We start from the raw sequence: 17,014 nt of genomic DNA, 5'->3' as shown, positions 1-17,014 counted from the left end.
GTTTCGGGGGGACTGTTGCGATCGTGCTCATCCAATTTCTTGCTTCGAAAATCTGATTCATAACTTTTAGTGATGAGTCCTGCACAAATGTTCTAGTCATTATGTAGCCGTCATTTCGCACCCTGCCCCCGCCGTGATGTCTCCCAGCTGCCGAATGCACAGTGATTGAAATAAAGTGATGATTAATGTATCTTGGCTGTGACCAGTGTGGCGCACTAATTATATGATGCTGATTTAATGAGGCCCACTTGTCACAAAGCGTCTGCTCTCTGAATCTGGAAAAAAAAATACAATGTTGCATGATTACTGGTGATCTCCACCTTGTGTTTTCTGTTATCAACCATGGGTTTAATAAAGGCTTAGTAGTAACATTTATCCCTTGTAAGTCCTCATTCAGACTTAGTTTTCTACCCATTCTAGTCTCAGTGGCTGTTCACATGTCTGATATATATATATATATATATATATATATATATATATATATATATATATATATATATATATATATATATATATATATATATATATATATATATATATATATATATTTATTTATTTTGTTTTTGCAGAACGGGTGTCCAAACTGTCTTTTCTTGATCCAAGTCATGGATCATAATCTACCCATTCAGATCAATGGGTTCATGGAAAAAAAAAAAAACGGACAGCGCACGTTTTCCGGCAGTCTGTCATCCAAGTCATGACTGTGATCTACTGTTAGAAGCTTGGAAATTATTTTTTCATTTTTTTGCATGCAAGAAAGAGAGATGCCACACTGATGGGGGCAAATGAACCAAAAATGGATGACAAGCGAATCCGTTTTTTTTTTTTCTCTATTCAAGAAAGCCGGACCCAAGATGAGTTCATAAAGGAGGGGTGGGGTGCCCTATGCTGAGTGTCCGCCCCTCTGACACCGCAAGGTTTATATATTGCTCTGTAATGTGACTTAGACGATGACAAAAATGGGGGTAAGTGTTCTTATGTCATAGCTACTAAGTGCCCAATATTGGACCATTTTAAGCTCTGTCTTCTGGGACTTGTCCATAAATGACCCCAGAATGCTCCGAATTATCTACTTGTGGGTTGGATTAACAGAAGCCAAGCCTCATGTCTGGTTTGGATGGTGGAGTTGCCTTTGCAAAATTGTGGCGGATAGCAAGTGTAGATGTTCTGCTGTGCGTGTCATGTGCGCCCTTTTAGTAATGCACGGATGGCAGACTGATCCAAAACACTGATGGTTTACCGGTACCGGTATTATACGGACCTGTGAAGGAGGCCTTACTGTGTATTTGAAGGCTACTGATTGATAGCCATGAGTGTTGCAATTCTCAATAATGGGAGCTGCTCTTTTTAGGCTACTAGTGAATGAATTTCTCATCAATTCTCCATGGTTTACATTGGCACTGTCCCTTTCATGCCAGGCTTCTTTTGGGGTAGGAATAGGCTATGTTCACCCAGAGTTTTTTGAAGTGTTGAAATATTCTTCAGGCAGAAACCTATTTTGCAGAGGTGTTTTTTTTTTTTTTTTTAAATATATATATATATTTCTTTTTTGCAGCCGCTTGATTTGACAATGCCTAGTTTAGAGCAGTTTCTACAAGGAGACACTTTGAAAAAAAATGGCTGGCGGGAAAACAAAGAGTAAGTCAGTTGTTTGAACGTTTTCAAGGAGAAAATTAAAATAATAATAATAAAAAAAAAAAAAATCATAGAAATTAATAGGAAGAATTTTGCCAGCTGTTTTGAAGCCATTTCTGAGAAGGATTTTGTGATGGATACTCTAAAAAATATATGTTTTTATAAAAGCAAACAAACCAGTATGAGCATAGGGTTAGGTTTCGCCAGTGTATGGGTTTGTTCACACTGAGTCTTTTTGCTGAGTTTTTGGAGCGGAAAGTTTCCAAAATCCTTCTCAAAAAGTTGGGAGTTTCTGAGTTTCCAAAAATTCAGCAAAAAGATTGTGTGAACAGACCCTTTGGCGGTATTTTAGCAGATCTTTCCTTGCTTTGTAACTTAGTTTTGTATGGGGTATGACCTGTGCACATGATGTCTTTTTCTAGCGAAGCCACCGGCGAAACTGCTTCATGAAAATGACCGCCGACGTTTTCCAGAAGCGTCTTCGTCTGGGGAAGTTCAGGGGCTGCGCTGGCGTTTAATAGACGCCGTGTGCACATAATGATCAGTGAATTTCTGACATTATAGGATGATGGAGCAGAGGTGATCGTTCACACTGGAGGTTCCTCATCTCGAGGGTCTGTCCCATTTCACCTTGAAGGAAGCGATTAATTGGGATGTGCACAGACTTGCCGGTCGGTGAGACTGGGTGTGGATGAGGTCTCAGGCTTTCAGCTTTTGCCCGCTTTTCTGAAAGAAATGAAAATCGCCCTTTTAATGGGAAAGTGCTCCGCAGTTATGTGTCTCCTACCTTTAATACCTTTTTTGTTGGTGTCCCTTTTGTGGTCTGATTTCTGGTAATAAAATCCCCTTTCTTTTGTGCTGCCGGAGATGATGGACACGCCTTGTTATTCTAGACTTTTTTGACCTTTCTTTAGAGGATAAGAGTCAGTTACTGGGGGTCTAGAAACTCCTACATTGTACCCCAGGAATGTACAAATTCATAGATTTCCCTTCCATTTCTTAGAAATAAGTCACAGAAAAGCTTCTGTACTTAGAGGCAGGTACGTGAAAATCCTCTGAGCTGCTTATTATAGGATAAGGGGGCCTTGGGCAAGTGACAGCCTTACACAGGGTAAACGTGGCCGTACATTTGTTAGATAGCTGTGCACCAAACGCATGCACTCTCATTCTGGCGGAGTGTGCATGTATTCTGTTTGAGAAGTGATGAGTGAAGGCTTCCATGCACATCAGATAAGTCTACTAAACCTGCTGGTTTTCGGTGGGATCAAGCGGCCATCTAATGGGTATGGGGGCCTCATACAAATACTGTGGAGGGAGAGAAGGATCCGGCATGTTGGCGGGGAGATGGGAAAACACAAGATCACTGTGTCCCGCAGACCGTACTTGTATATGGGGGAGCCGGTTGAGATACACATGCACACTCGTCTCGGCCGAGCGTGCATATGTATCCAAATGGGTAGACTAGAAGATCATTCACATTGGATAACTGTCGGCTGAACACAGACAGCTGTCTCTTTCTTCTTTCCCATCTATAGGAACCCTCAGCTCAACCGTGAGCTCTAGCGCTTTCTAAGTAAGACGCTGTCAGAATTATATTCCCTGTAAGCAAAATGATCAGGTGTTGGCCGATCCTTCTCTTCCCCCGACATCATCTGTTGGAGGAGAGTCAGTGCCCCCATAAGTATCAGATGGTCGTTTCAGCATTTTTTATAGTCGTGTGTATATGGGAGCTAGCGATGAGCGAGCATGCTCGTTTAACCCTTTATCCAAGCACGCTCGGGTTCTTACCGAATATCTCTGGCGTGCTCCTATATTATGTTCGAGTCCCTGCGTCTGTATGATTTACAGCTGTTAGCCTCAACACACACAGGGATTGTCTGTTTGTTAGGGAATCCTCACATGTGTTGAGGCTGTCTTGCAGTCATAAATCATGCGGACGCAGGGACTCGAGCATAATATACGAGCACACCGAAGATACTCGGAAAGCACCCGAGCATGCTCAGTTAAAGGGTTAAACGAGCATACTCGCTCATCACTAATGGGGTCCTAAAGCTGCTGCTCTACGTCTCTGGTGGCAGCTTATCTTCCCTGAGAACAGAAGGATCAGGCATATTAAAACAAAACAGCCCAATCCTTCTTCCATTGGTGGGTACAGTCAGCTGATATAAATCTGATGTGGGTTTCTACTTTTTTTGCCTTTTGTACCCAACGCAGCCGTATGCAAGGAGGCTGGATGACCTCTACAGGCACAGTCAGGTGCCATATATACAGACACATCTCCTGGAAACAATGCTTTTACAATGTATACTGTACACATAGTATATGCTCTAGGTGTGGTGTTTTTGAAGTTTTTTCTTTATTGATTTAATGAGGCGCAAAAATTCTAAAAAAAGAAATGTTTCCCATAAAACTGATGCCGTGTAACAAATCCACTGTGGAAGTCGACATGTTTTCGGCTTGTGAATGCAAACACAAATTTTTACCATTGACTGATTGCAAACAGATTGTGAGCCTGATGATAAAATACAAGATGGTAAGATGCAATATACCGTTTTTTTGATGGCAACAAATGTAGCTGCCTGCAAAAAAAAAAGTGAAAATCCTTTATGGCCATGTCCAGAATTTCCTATGAGACGTTCTCTTCTCCCAAAGGGAAATTTATTCTATGAAGTTGATTTTTTATTTTTTTTATTTTATGTGGTAATGGCTTTATCCTCCTACCTCAACTTTATTACTTGGATAAGGATCTTCAGTTCCTCCCCTAGTCATCGGCCATCAAGAACTTGACCCTTTTTTTTAGATTTCAAACCCGTAATGAATGGACTATGGGAATTTTCCAAAGTGTAACAATAGAGTGCAGTTAAGGTATGCGATACTCGGATTTTAATTCTGGTTATTCCAACATGTTATTAAAGTATAAAATATCCGTAAGAAAAAAAAAAAGACTTATTAGGTGTTCTGTTGTTTGTGTAATGAGGGCGGGGAGGGGGGATAAAACAAAGATCTACAGTGTTTCTCCAAGACAATGTACTCCCCGTCAACAACACTCGATAGAACAAAGTCCGTCTGGTGTAATTACGGTGTAATGTTCTGCAGGTATACGGAGGGAACTGTGAAAAATCTGCTCACTTCCAAATTTTATATATTTACAATATTACTGTATTGTATGTTATGATGACTATTTTAAAAGAAATGTCGCCCTTTTAGAAAACAATATCAAAATTGGTATTAATTTGCCTATAGGGGTTACCCAGAGCTTCAAAGTAGATGTCTTGTCCTTAAGGCCCCCGAAACCACTGATTTTGATGGATCTGGTCAACCATCCGATGTGTATGCGGTAGAGTAAGATGATTCACACAACCCTGAACCCGTGTCTGCTGGACCAGAGCCCTGCAAACATCCTACTACTTGTGCACCGCTCTCAATTCGTAGGTCCTTGCTCACGTCATGATGTGCTTCCCACCATGACATTGTGGGAACTTACTAACCAGAAGTGATGCCGGAAGGTAGTAGGAAGTTTGACTTGGCCAGTGGTCTTGGGACTTGTAAACTATTTTTCTCAACTCTAGCTCTCCCCTCAACATTATATGTCGAACAGTGATGTTTTCTACCCACTGAAAACCACATGAACGTTCAGTCAAGCTGCTGGAAGAGATGTTTGTCCACCGAACTAGCAGACGATAATTCTCGTGTATGGCCATAAATATTAGATCCTACTATCAGCAACTGTGCTATCAGTTGTTTCATGTGGCCGCAATTCTTGGTGGTCTAGGGTGGTGGTGCTATAGCAGAAGATGAGGCCCCTCAAATTCAAAGACCCCATCTATGCTATATAAGTCTGAAAGTTACTTTAGGTCAAAATAACACCAGCAGTGAATGTTCCTTCTTGAATCAATAATGCGTCCTTGCTAGTCATCAGAATGTATCTGATTAAATGTGTCTAATAAAATATGTCCGAATAAATGTTTCAACACAAGCATAGACATCACAAGAAAAGAAACTAGTCTTTGTGTGCTAAAATTGTATAATCAAACCATATATGGTAAATCCGTTTCCTGCCTTCAGAGTGGATATAAACCCATGCTTTGTAATAAAGTTTAGAGCTTGTTTGACACACATCCTGTCCCGTGTCTCAGTCTCTCCGAGCTTGTAATCCAAAGGATAGAAGACTCAGAATGCAGTGACCACAGTGGCGATCAGGGTTTCCCAGACACCGCATACTACTGGTATCACTGCACTGAAGAAAGTTCAGAGATTTCTGCTTTCCAGGAGGTTTCCGGAGACTACTGCAGCCATACTCTTTTATAATTGGCCAAAACCACCAATTTTCGGCAAAACTGCCAAACTTTCTACAATATATATGGGTGTCCTGTCTTTTCCCCAAAGACAGATATCTGTGGAAGGATGGATCAGTGACTTATTCCACTCTCGGCCAAGTTAAGCATGCGAAGTATGTGGTGGGTCAGGAGAAATACTGTCAGCCAACAGATATGTAAAGGGTATGGCCAACTTTTAGTATCGTGGGTAGAGACCACTCTTGGCTTTCTTGGCTCTATGTAAATGCTCCAGGCCGATTTGCCAACATTATCTACGGGGACTGATAGACTTTTGCCTTAGGGCTAGTTATAGATTAAGGGGTTCTCCTGGACTTTAAAGTTTACTTTTAAGTCCTCCATACACATTAAACTAAAGTTGTCTGAACCCACTGATATATCAGAAAGATCGGATGACCATCTGTGTAAGGGGGACTACCAATTCTCTGTTAGTATATGCCATACTGCTGAAACATACATCTATCTCAAGAGCTGGACTCTGTGCGAGGAATGGAAAGGTGGTCTCGCATGCACAGCTCTTTTCATCTTTTTTATAGAACTTCCTAAAATTGTGGCGTGCGTTGGCCCAGCAGTATTTGTAACTTGCATATAAGCAAATGGAGAGCGCTGCGCATGTACTGCCATGTCTTTCTTCCTAAGTGACATGCATTGGGGCCCCATTAACAAAACAGAGGTGCATCCCAGCAGTAGGACCATCATCTATTGCACACATGTCAACTCTGGCCTGCAACGTGGTTTTATTTGGCCCGAGATACCAGAACCACCACCCCTATGTGGGGCCATTATTCTGTATGAAGGACTATATTGGACCCATTATTCTGTATGGAGAACTATGTGGGGCCCATTATACTGTATGGAGAACTATGTGGGGCCCATTATACTGTATGGAGAACTATGTGGGGCCCATTATACTGTATGGAGGACTATGTGGGGCCATTATTCTGTATGGAGGACTATGTGGGGCCATTATTCTGTATGGAGGACTATGTGGGGCCATTATTCTGTATGGAGGACTATGTGGGGCCATTATTCTGTATGGAGGACTATGTGGGGCCATTATTCTGTATGGAGGACTATGTGGGGCCCATTATTCTGTATGGAGGACTATGTGGGGCCCATTAGTCCTCCATACAGTATATGTTGGGCCCATTATACTGTATGGAGGACTATGTGGGACCCATTGTACTGTATGGAGGACTATGTGGGACCCATTATACTGTATGGAGGACTGTGGGGCCCATTAGTCCTCCATACAGTATATGTGGGGCCCATTATACTGTATGGAGGACCATGTGGGGCCCATTATACTGTATGGAGGACCATGTGGGGCCCATTATACTGTATGGAGGACCATGTGGGGCCCATTATACTGTATGGAGGACCATGTGGGGCCCACTATACTGTATACCGGTTGGCCCACAACTTTGTCTAAGTTTTGCATTTTGGCCCTCTGTGTGTTGGAGTTTGACATTCATGATCTATTAGGACAGTTTTGACATAAATGTACCAATTGGAAGCTGCACTTGCAGGAACGCCGCAGTCCCTCTAATATGCTGGTCAGGGGGGGTCCTACAGGTCTAGACCCCGATGAGACATTGATGGCTTACTTTAAGGTTATGTTCATACAACTGATTTCTCCACATTCAAGAAAAATGGACCGATTATTCTGATCAGACTTTGATCAGAGTGGTATCAGTTTTTCTTGGAAGTGAGAGAGAGAAGAAAAAGTATCTCCACCTTGTCCATTCTATCAGTCTGTGAAAATCGGACCACACTCTGATGTCATCCAAGTGCACTCTTGTGTTTTTTTTTTTGTTTTTTTTTATATGGACCCATTGACTTGCATTGCCGATTTCGGATCAAAATCAGACATGTCTCCGATTTTGTTTCCACGGACCGATCGGACATGTGCACAGCCCCATAGAATATAATAGGTACGGGTGTTATCCGTTCAAACCACAGATAGCACTCTTACGACAAAATCTGTCGCGTGCACGAGCCCTGAGGGTGAGAATATTGGGAAGGCAATCTGCTGGCTTTATGTGAGTGTTACGTGTTCATAGCCACTAAGCACGGCCTCCGGATTAGTTTTCTTACAAAAGCTGGAATTCTTGCACAGGTATTAATCAGCGTAGAAATATAATACACGAGGGCTTGGTTAAGTGTGACTGCTTCATTCAGCATGAAATTCTGGCACAGATCCGTACACCACAAATAATACGAGGGGTCAAAAATTCACTCGGGCTGCATCTGTAGATATAGGCGATTTGTGCCGAGCAGCAAGTGTGTTCCTAAGCCCGTAATCCGTCTCCTATTGTGCGAGGGATCGGTCACATCTCGGGGAACATTCCTTATAGAATGAATAATTCATCGTCTATGTAAATGCACCATTTAATCCCTCTCAGGTGCGCTCTCCGTGAACGAGGGCCTGTTCTCGCGCTGCGACGTTCTCATCACAAAGTCTAATGTTTGCATCTAACGGCTGGTGGATCTGAATTTCTAGAAGGTATTGCATTTTTTTTTTATTTGTTTGAACCTTTTTTTTTTTTTTTGAAAAATGGTGAATTCCTTTTCTTCAAAGCCAGGATTAAAAAAAAAAAAAAAAAAATGGCTGCTATCTTCAAAACGCAACATCACACACCTGTCCTTAGGTTGTGTCCACATTGCATCTCCCAAATCTGCCCCATTTACTTCATTATAGCTGAGCTGCAATACCAGACACGGCCTATGGAAGGGTGTGGCGCTGTTTTTGGAGCCATGTTTTATACACAGGTTTTTTCATTCTCGAAGAGAAATAAATGTTAGTGGACTCCATGTTAGCTTCCATTTCTCTGATCATTATTACTCGAGTGCCTTGTTTGAGGAAGCCCTTCTGGTCACTTTTGACCTCTCCCCTCCACCTGTGGACAAATGGACTCTCTTTATAGCCAGAGGTTGCGGAGAAACCATGCCCCAAATCTTATCATACGTAGAAAGAGACTCTTCTTTCCAGGCATGATCCTGTCCAACTAAAAAGTAGCCGTCATTTCATAAAACTTCTTTTGTCATAGTGACAGGCCTTGGTCAGTTGAGGGTTATGGTGCTGAGACCCTCACCGATTTCTAAAAGGAAGGGGCAGAAGCACTTAGGTGGAGAAAGGTTGAACTTGATGGACCTAGTTCTTTTTTTCATCCCATGTAACTATGTAAGTGCTGCTCGACTCAAACTTTCTAAAGTTTTGGAAAGGAGAAGAACTTGGTTGAGTCCTTCTGCCTCTTCATTTTAGTAGTGGATGAGGCTCCTACAATCGAGACCTCCACCAATCAAAACTTCTATGTGCCCATATTACAGATGCAAGTCCTGGCCCAATCATAGGTCTATGTAGCCAGACTGACCGCTTCATAAGGGATCTATGAGTTTGAGTCCTTAAACTACGGCACAAAACTAAACCTGCAACACCCCCATCTGAAACCAGGTTAAAACTTATTTCGGATGTGCATAATGTAGCTGCATCTTTGCTGCAATTCCCAGCCCGACCCACTATACTACCGTCGGTTGTAGTTATCAGACCTGTGGTCAGGTCACGATTTCTGGCCGCATTCTACAGTTTTGTTGGCAGCTTCGTATAGATTTTCCCATTCAATGGTTCCATTCTCGCTGATGGGTTTGGCTTCTTCTAGAATGACTAGATTTCTGGGGCAACATCTGGAACTATCCTGATGAAACCAAGATTCTTGAGTATGACATTTTAGATGACCCGTTTCGGATGGCATTTGTAGCCATAACCTGGGCACATAGTATTACAATTAGCCATCGTTTGCCATTTCACTCCTTGGTGGCTCCACGGAGTCGCATCCAGTCTCAATGACTTATTAGGAATAGTCCTCTCGTGGTAGTAATATGTCAGATAATTTATGGGATGAAATGGTTACATACATGCTTGGGAACCCAAGAAAAATATAGTTCTTGCTACCCAAAGCCTTCTCATTGAAATCCACTGGTGTTTTGTGTTTTTCCTCTAAGACTCTTGAACTGTAAATGGATAGAGTGGCACTATCTGAGCTGTCGATTGTGCTTAGTTAGCATAGATGTCAATAGAAACAAGCTCTGCTGCGTTGGACGAGTGCCACCGCCGTCAGCTAACCTCACTGTTGCACAGGAATGCTGCCGGGGTCGACATCCGAGACTTTTTCTTCCAGGCATATTAGCAAGAGACTGAAAGCGTCTCGCTTACTGTCAGGTGCGCACAATGACTGTCTTGTTGGAAGAAAGGTAGGAAATGGTCACTTTATGGTTGGTGGCTTAACTAATTTTCCAGTGGAGGGCACGAGATGTAATCAGGCTTCACATTAAGGTGACCCCATTTCTATCTCCTCTTGTAATGATGTTACAGGAGCCCCGGAGAGATGTATGTGCTCTGGTAGAGAATGAGCAGGTTAAGTGGGGACAGATCTCCCGTAGGACGCTTGTAGTTGGAGAATACGTGTCAGGGCAGATCTGGGTTACGGGTGGTGTTTGCTAAAAAACTCCTTTAGTATCGGCATTGGTGGTGGAGACTTGATAACTTACAATTAACTCAAGAACATTTTTTTCCTAGATAAAAATCCAATAACCGTAATTAAAGGTAACTTGTTAGGACAATTTTAATAATGAAATTAGACGTGTTGATGCACTTCAAGTACATTGACACGCCCCTAGTGCACCGCTAGACTAATTTGCATGTGGCTTCAATGCTTGGTTTCTCAGCGCTGGCGCATCGGATTGCTACAAGACCGGTATCATTTTTATTGTTCTACTAGGATCTATACAGCCATGGCACTAATTTCATTAGTAAAATCGTCCTGACAGGCCCCTTTAAAAGGTGTTTCCTTAAGCCTTAATAGGGTCTAAAATCTTAAAAGTGAAACTAACGCAGTGAAATGCTCTGTTACATGGCAGCCATTCAGGTTACTAACTATCGGGGTAATATACGGACACGCTGGGTCTGCCAAAACTAGAACACAAATTCTTTAGTTTTTCCCACATCCTAAAAACACAGAGAAAAATTGTTGCAGAGTGAATTTTAATGTCTGAAATTAGTGAGTCTCATTGTTGATGTGGCCCTTTTGTATTTTAATATATTGGGTGGAATCTACTATTGTAGTTGTGCCACTTTTTGGACTCGACTACATCACTTTGTCTACATTTTTTAAGCTTTTTGCTACCGTTTTTGGGGCATTTTGCACCTATTTTTGCAGTTTTGGTCCCATGTTGTGCCATCCTGTGTGTTAAAATGCCAGATGTGCTGTAAAGTTTCTCATAAGAATTTGGGAAAGTTATGAAATGTCGTATAAATGGCTGTTCTGTTCCTGATCTAAGGCTTTTAGTTGAGATGAATCTGTGCTGCACTTTATGTACACGCTCAGTAGTGAGGTAGGGCTGTGGAGTCGGAAGTCAATGAAATTGAGGAGTCGGACTCTGAGGTTTGGCTTACTGACTCCACGGCCCTGGTCTGTGATGTAAAAAGTACGGTACACGCTGACTTTTGGGGTACCCTATGGACTACATATCTACTGCTGTGAGGGTGCAGGCAGGAGAACCCACTGTGTATTAAATGAAATCCACTAGAAAATATCTGTAGAAATTGGCCGTGTGGACCCTATAAATGCCTTGGATGATAAATTCTCCCCATTTGGGCTGTGGACTATGCGAAGTACAGGTGTTTCTTAAAGGGGTTGTCCAACATAGAAAAAAGTTCGTTTTTTTTCAAGTTCTGCGGATGACTTGCTCTTGTGCAGCAGTCTTGTCTTCTGAATGGAGCAGGCATCGCATCCGGAGCAGGTGCAGATTTCTGGAGTGAACTCCACTAGATCTGCAGGGGCATCGGAAGGTAAGCATTCACCGTTCATTCCTCCGCTAGACCTGCCGGGCCACGGACGGTAAGCATCCACCGTTCATTCCTCCACCAGATCTGCGGGGCATGGAAGTTAAGCATCCACCGTTCATTCCTCCACTAGATCTGGGGGGGCATCGGAAGGTAAACATCCACCGTTCATTCTTCCACTTGATCTGCGGGGGCACGGAAAGTAAGCATCCACCGTTCATTCCTCCACTAGATCTGCAGGGGCACGGAAGGTAAGCATCCACCGTTCATTTCTCCACTAGATCTGCAGGGGCACGGAAGGTAAGCATCCACCGTTCATTCCTCCACTAGATCTGCAGGGGCACGGAAGGTAAGCATCCACCGTTCATTCCTCCACTAGATCTGCAGGGGCACGGAAGGTAAGCATCCACCGTTCATTCCTCCACTAGATCTGCAGGGGCACGGAAGGTAAGCATCCACCGTTCATTCCTCCACTAGATCTGGGGTGGCACGAAAGGTAAGCATCCACCGTTCATTCCTCCACTAGATCTGGGGTGGCACGGAAGGTAAGCATCCGCCATTCATTCCTCCACTAGATCTGGGGGGGCACAGAAGGTAAGCCTCCACCGTTCATTCCCCCACTAGATCTGCGGGGGCACGGAAGGTGCATGCCATCGTTTATTATTTTAAACATATCCATGCTTTAAAAAATGTATTTTTCTATATCGGTCACCCCCTTTACGAGTGGGTTCACACTTATTCGTTGCAATTCTGCAACTGTCCCATTCATCTAAAACAACCAATGGAACCGATTTCCAGTTGCAGAGATTTCTGCAACAAAATTTCCCACCTTTGAATTTATCATAAAAGATTTAATGATAATTCGGGTGTTATGAAACCTAGTCACCAGGTACAGTAGGACCGAAACCTGATAACATTTAACCTCTTGCTAATTTATCCAGTTATTCGTTGAGCCCCCTGGCCAGCAGCAGCCGCCGGGATTACTGAACCCAAACGGCCGCCTCTTGCTCTCCTGTCTATTGTTCTGGCCGGAGTGTGATCTTCCACATGGGACCATTTGTCAGGCTTTGTAAGACATTTTTTAGATTTATGACCTCTGACTGCACGTCCGCTTGTGGCCAGGATGAGTAAACCGGACATTCGAGAAGGAATCCGGACACTGGACTTGTGCAGCTTCAGGCCACATTCTCTGCAGTCAGAAGCAATCATTCCTGACAGATGGAGACAGCGCGTCCTGAACACTTAATAAATATTTTGCACAACTTCTCGTGAAATAAAGAGGTTGGGGTACACTGCGCCCCTTAGATTGTATATTGCCTGTATGTAACCCCTTTTTTTTCCTGCAGTCGGTGGCAGTATTTATGACATATTGAGCAAAATGTGTCTTCTAAAATGCATGTCTGCTTTTCAAGCCTGTATATACAGTGAGTACGGGAAGTATTCAGACCCCTTTACATTTTTCACTCTTTGTTTCATTGCAGCCATTTGGTAAATTCTAAAAAGTTCATTTTTTTTCTCATTAAAGTACACTCTGCACCCCATCTTGACTGACAAAAAGCAGAAATGCAGACAATTTTGCAAATGTATTAAAAAAGAAAAACTGAAATATCACATGGTCATAAGTATTCAGACCCTTTGCTCAGACACTCATATTTAAGTCACATGCTGTCCATTTCCTTGTGATCCTCCTTGAGATGGTTCTACTCCTTCATTGGAGTCCAGCTGTGTTTAATTAAACTGATAGGACTTGATTTGGAAAGGCACACACCTGTCTATATAAGACCTCACAGCTCACAGTGCATGTCAGAACCAAATGAGAATCATCAGCTCAAAGGAACTGCCCAAGGAGCTCAGAGACAGAATTGTGGCAAGGCACAGATCTGGCCAAGGCTACAAAAGAATTTCTGTACTACTCAAGGTTCCTAAGAGCACAGTGGCCTCCATAATCCTTAAATGCAAGAAGTTTGGGACCACCAGAAGTCTTCCTAGACCTGGCCGTCCAGCCAAACTGAGCAATCGTGGGAGAGGAGCATTGGTGAGAGAGGTAAAGAAGAACCCCAAGATCACTGTGGCTGAGCTCCAGCGATGCAGTAGGGAGATGGGAGAAAGTTCCACAAAGTCAACGCTCACTGCAGCCCTCCACCAGTCGGGCCTTTATGGCAGAGTGGCCAGATGGAAGCCTCTACTCAGTGCAAGACATATGAAAGCCCGCATAGAGTTTGCTCCAAAACACATGAAGGACTCACAGACTATGAGAGATTAGATTCTCTGGTCTGATGAGACAAAGATGGAACTTTTTGGTGATAATTCTAAGCGGTATGTGTGGAGAAAACCAGGCACTGCTCATCACCTGCCCAATACAATCCCAACAGTGAAACATGGTGGTGGCAGCATCATGCTATGGGGGTATTTTTCAGCTGCGGGGACAGGATGACTGGTTGCAATTGAAGGAAACATGAATGCAGCCAAGTACAGAGAGATACTGGATGAAAACCTCTTCCAGAGTGCTCTGGACCTCAGACTTGGCCAAAGGTTCACCTTCCAACAAGACAATGACCCTAAGCACACAGCTAAAATGACAAAGGAGTGGCTTCAGAACAACTCTGCGACCATTCTTGACTGGCCCAGTCAGAGCCCTGACCTAAACCCAATTGAGCATCTCTGGAGAGACCTGAAAATGTCTGTCCACCAACGTTCACCATCTAACCTGATGGAACTGGAGAGGATCTGCAAGGAAGAATGGCAGAGGATCCCCAAATCCAGGTGTGAAAAACTTGTTGCATCATTCCCAAGAAGACTCATGGCTGTACTAGCTCAAAAGGGGGCTTCTACTCAATACTGAGCAAAGGGTCTGAATACTTATGACCATGTGATATTTCAGTTTTTCTTGTTTAATAAATTTGCAAAAATTTCTACATTTCTGTTTTTTTCAGTCAAGATGGGGTGCAGAGTGTACTTTAATGAGAAAAAAATGAACTTTTTAGAACTTACTGAATAGTTGCAATGAAACAAAGAGTGAAAAATGTAAAGGGGTCTGAATACTTTCTGTACCCACTGTACCAGTATTTTACTTTTAATATATAAGGGTGAAATCTGGAACGGATCTGCAGCAAAATCCACCTGCAACACGTGCGGATTTTGCTGCTGAATCGCCATAAATTTGCGGGAAAAAAAATCTGGCGTATGTGGACAGTTAGGGATGTCCTGCACCTTCCGACCTTCGGCTCTGACCCTGTTGTGACTCTGTTCTGCCTTGACCAGTTCTGACAACTTTGAACCTGTTTTGCTTTTTTTTTGACTAATGTCATGATTGAAGCTCGCTGCCGGCTATACATGGCCTCTCTGAAGGCCGCCGCTCAGATAAGTGCGAGAGGTCAACTGCAAAGAGTGTAAACGAGTGCAACGTGCCGCAGAGAATCTGTGTCTGGGTATATTTCATTTATACAGTGTAACAACTTTAATAAATATTTTTATTAGATATTTATCATTATATATAAATATTTTTTATTGTATATTTAGTGGTTGTTTCTATTATTGAAGAGTTTGTCATTGAATTCCTAGTTAATAGAGGGGGTCCTTTGTTTGGGATCTTCATCCCTCTCGGCCTAAAAAGCTAGTAGTTTTATATATATATATATATAATATATATATATATATATATATATATATATATATATATTACATAGTGTCCATTCAAACTAATAGGTTGCCTATGTAATGCTCAATTCCCCCTCTGGAGGCGCTGCAGTGAAATTGAATGATTACTATCAGGTTCCGAACAGATAATGGTTAGCGGTCCTGGGATTGTACAAGGTGGCGCACTCCTTTTATTAGAGGAAGTCTGTCACACCAAACCATATTAAACTACACAAATAAATAATACATAAATAAAGATACATATCTCCTAAAAAATAAACATGCATTTTTAACTTTTCAAAATTACCTCCTGTTATGTCCAAAAATAGTATTTTTGTTACATCTGTTAATCAAAAGCGAGGTAGGCAGCTTCATGCAGTGGGAGGATGGGGGCACTGAGCCACCCTGCCATACTATGGGGGGCACTGAACACCAGCATTAACATATGGAATAAAGTGCATTTTCTGGACTCCCTTTATGAAGTTCTGTCTGTTTTTTGGGGGCACTTTGGAACATATTACCTGCTGGATACCCCCAATAATCTATGGAGAAACTCTACCGCCGGTGTTGTGTTTCCCTGCAGCGCCTCCGCTGGTGAACTGAAGCATTGCATAGTACATCAAGTCTCTATATACTGAAGTACATGACTATGGCCATAATTCTGGGAACCAGACAGACACAATAGAGGTCGTCTGTGTTGAGTTTCACTGTTTGCTGCACTCGTATTCCGGGGTGGAGGCCATTGGGGATTTTTAGTGAATATTAGGGAGTTTCTTCTGCTTTCTTTTTCGTCGTATTTACATAGTTTACCCCGGTGTTCTCAATCAATAGAGGAAGCGGCTGAGCTTTTATTCTGAGGCTTTTGTATCTTCCTGTTCCTGTTATTAAGGTTTATTGCTTCCTATAGAACTGAATGGGGTGACACACACTCGCTAATTGTGTTCTCCGGAGCTATTGTGCTCTGCACCCTGCCCAGATGTAGCAGAGCTCACCTTGGCATGTACCACTAGTGTTATTTAACATAAGATTGCATGGAAACCTATAACAAATAACAATCTAGTGTTCATTCGACCCATCTGGTGGAAGCAGAAAGGGACTGGGCATGTTGAATATCAACATGGCCAATTCTTTATTTTCAAGGTCAATAAGCTACCACTAGAGGTGTGTGGCCGTGGGTAAAGCCAGTCATGCCCATGAGATAACTGGCATGTAGACTTGAGCAAAAAAAGACTTAAAATAAATAAAAATAAGACTTGTAGGACCCTGGTCCAGCCGTCCCATCGGTAGTCGGTGAATACTGGATCAGATCCCTACGAACCTCCTCCTATCTGCCAGCATCCCCTGCAGCAGTTCTTCTGATTAGCAGGCCAATGCTGCGGACTGGTGCTTCTTTAATTGGTTATTAGTAATTATCCACCACCACTCCCCCAAAAAATAAAAAGTTATCCCCTATCCGTAGCCTGATTTACTTTTGGTGAACTTATGAGAAAAATAGATAAATTCATAATACCGGAAGAAGAAAAAATCCAGCATCATGGTCTTCCATAAAAATCCAAGTTTTACTGTG

At 42.7% G+C, this 17,014-nt stretch overlaps 1 protein-coding gene across 1 annotated transcript in view; it reads left to right on the top strand.

Annotated features, from left to right (window-relative positions):
- The window catches only part of LYPD6B (LY6/PLAUR domain containing 6B), a 56,445-nt gene that overhangs the window by 16,692 nt on the left and 22,739 nt on the right, over window positions 1-17,014 (top strand). The gene's annotated exons all lie outside the window — the stretch shown is intronic.

This window comes from Phyllobates terribilis, unplaced genomic scaffold (genome assembly GCF_046119375.1).
Source record: "Phyllobates terribilis strain yellow unplaced genomic scaffold, ASM4611937v1 Scaffold_9__5_contigs__length_417890890, whole genome shotgun sequence".
NCBI lineage: Eukaryota > Metazoa > Chordata > Amphibia > Anura > Dendrobatidae > Phyllobates > Phyllobates terribilis.
The sequence above is the reverse complement of the archived record's forward strand: the minus strand, read 5'-3'. Positions and strand labels throughout refer to the sequence as shown.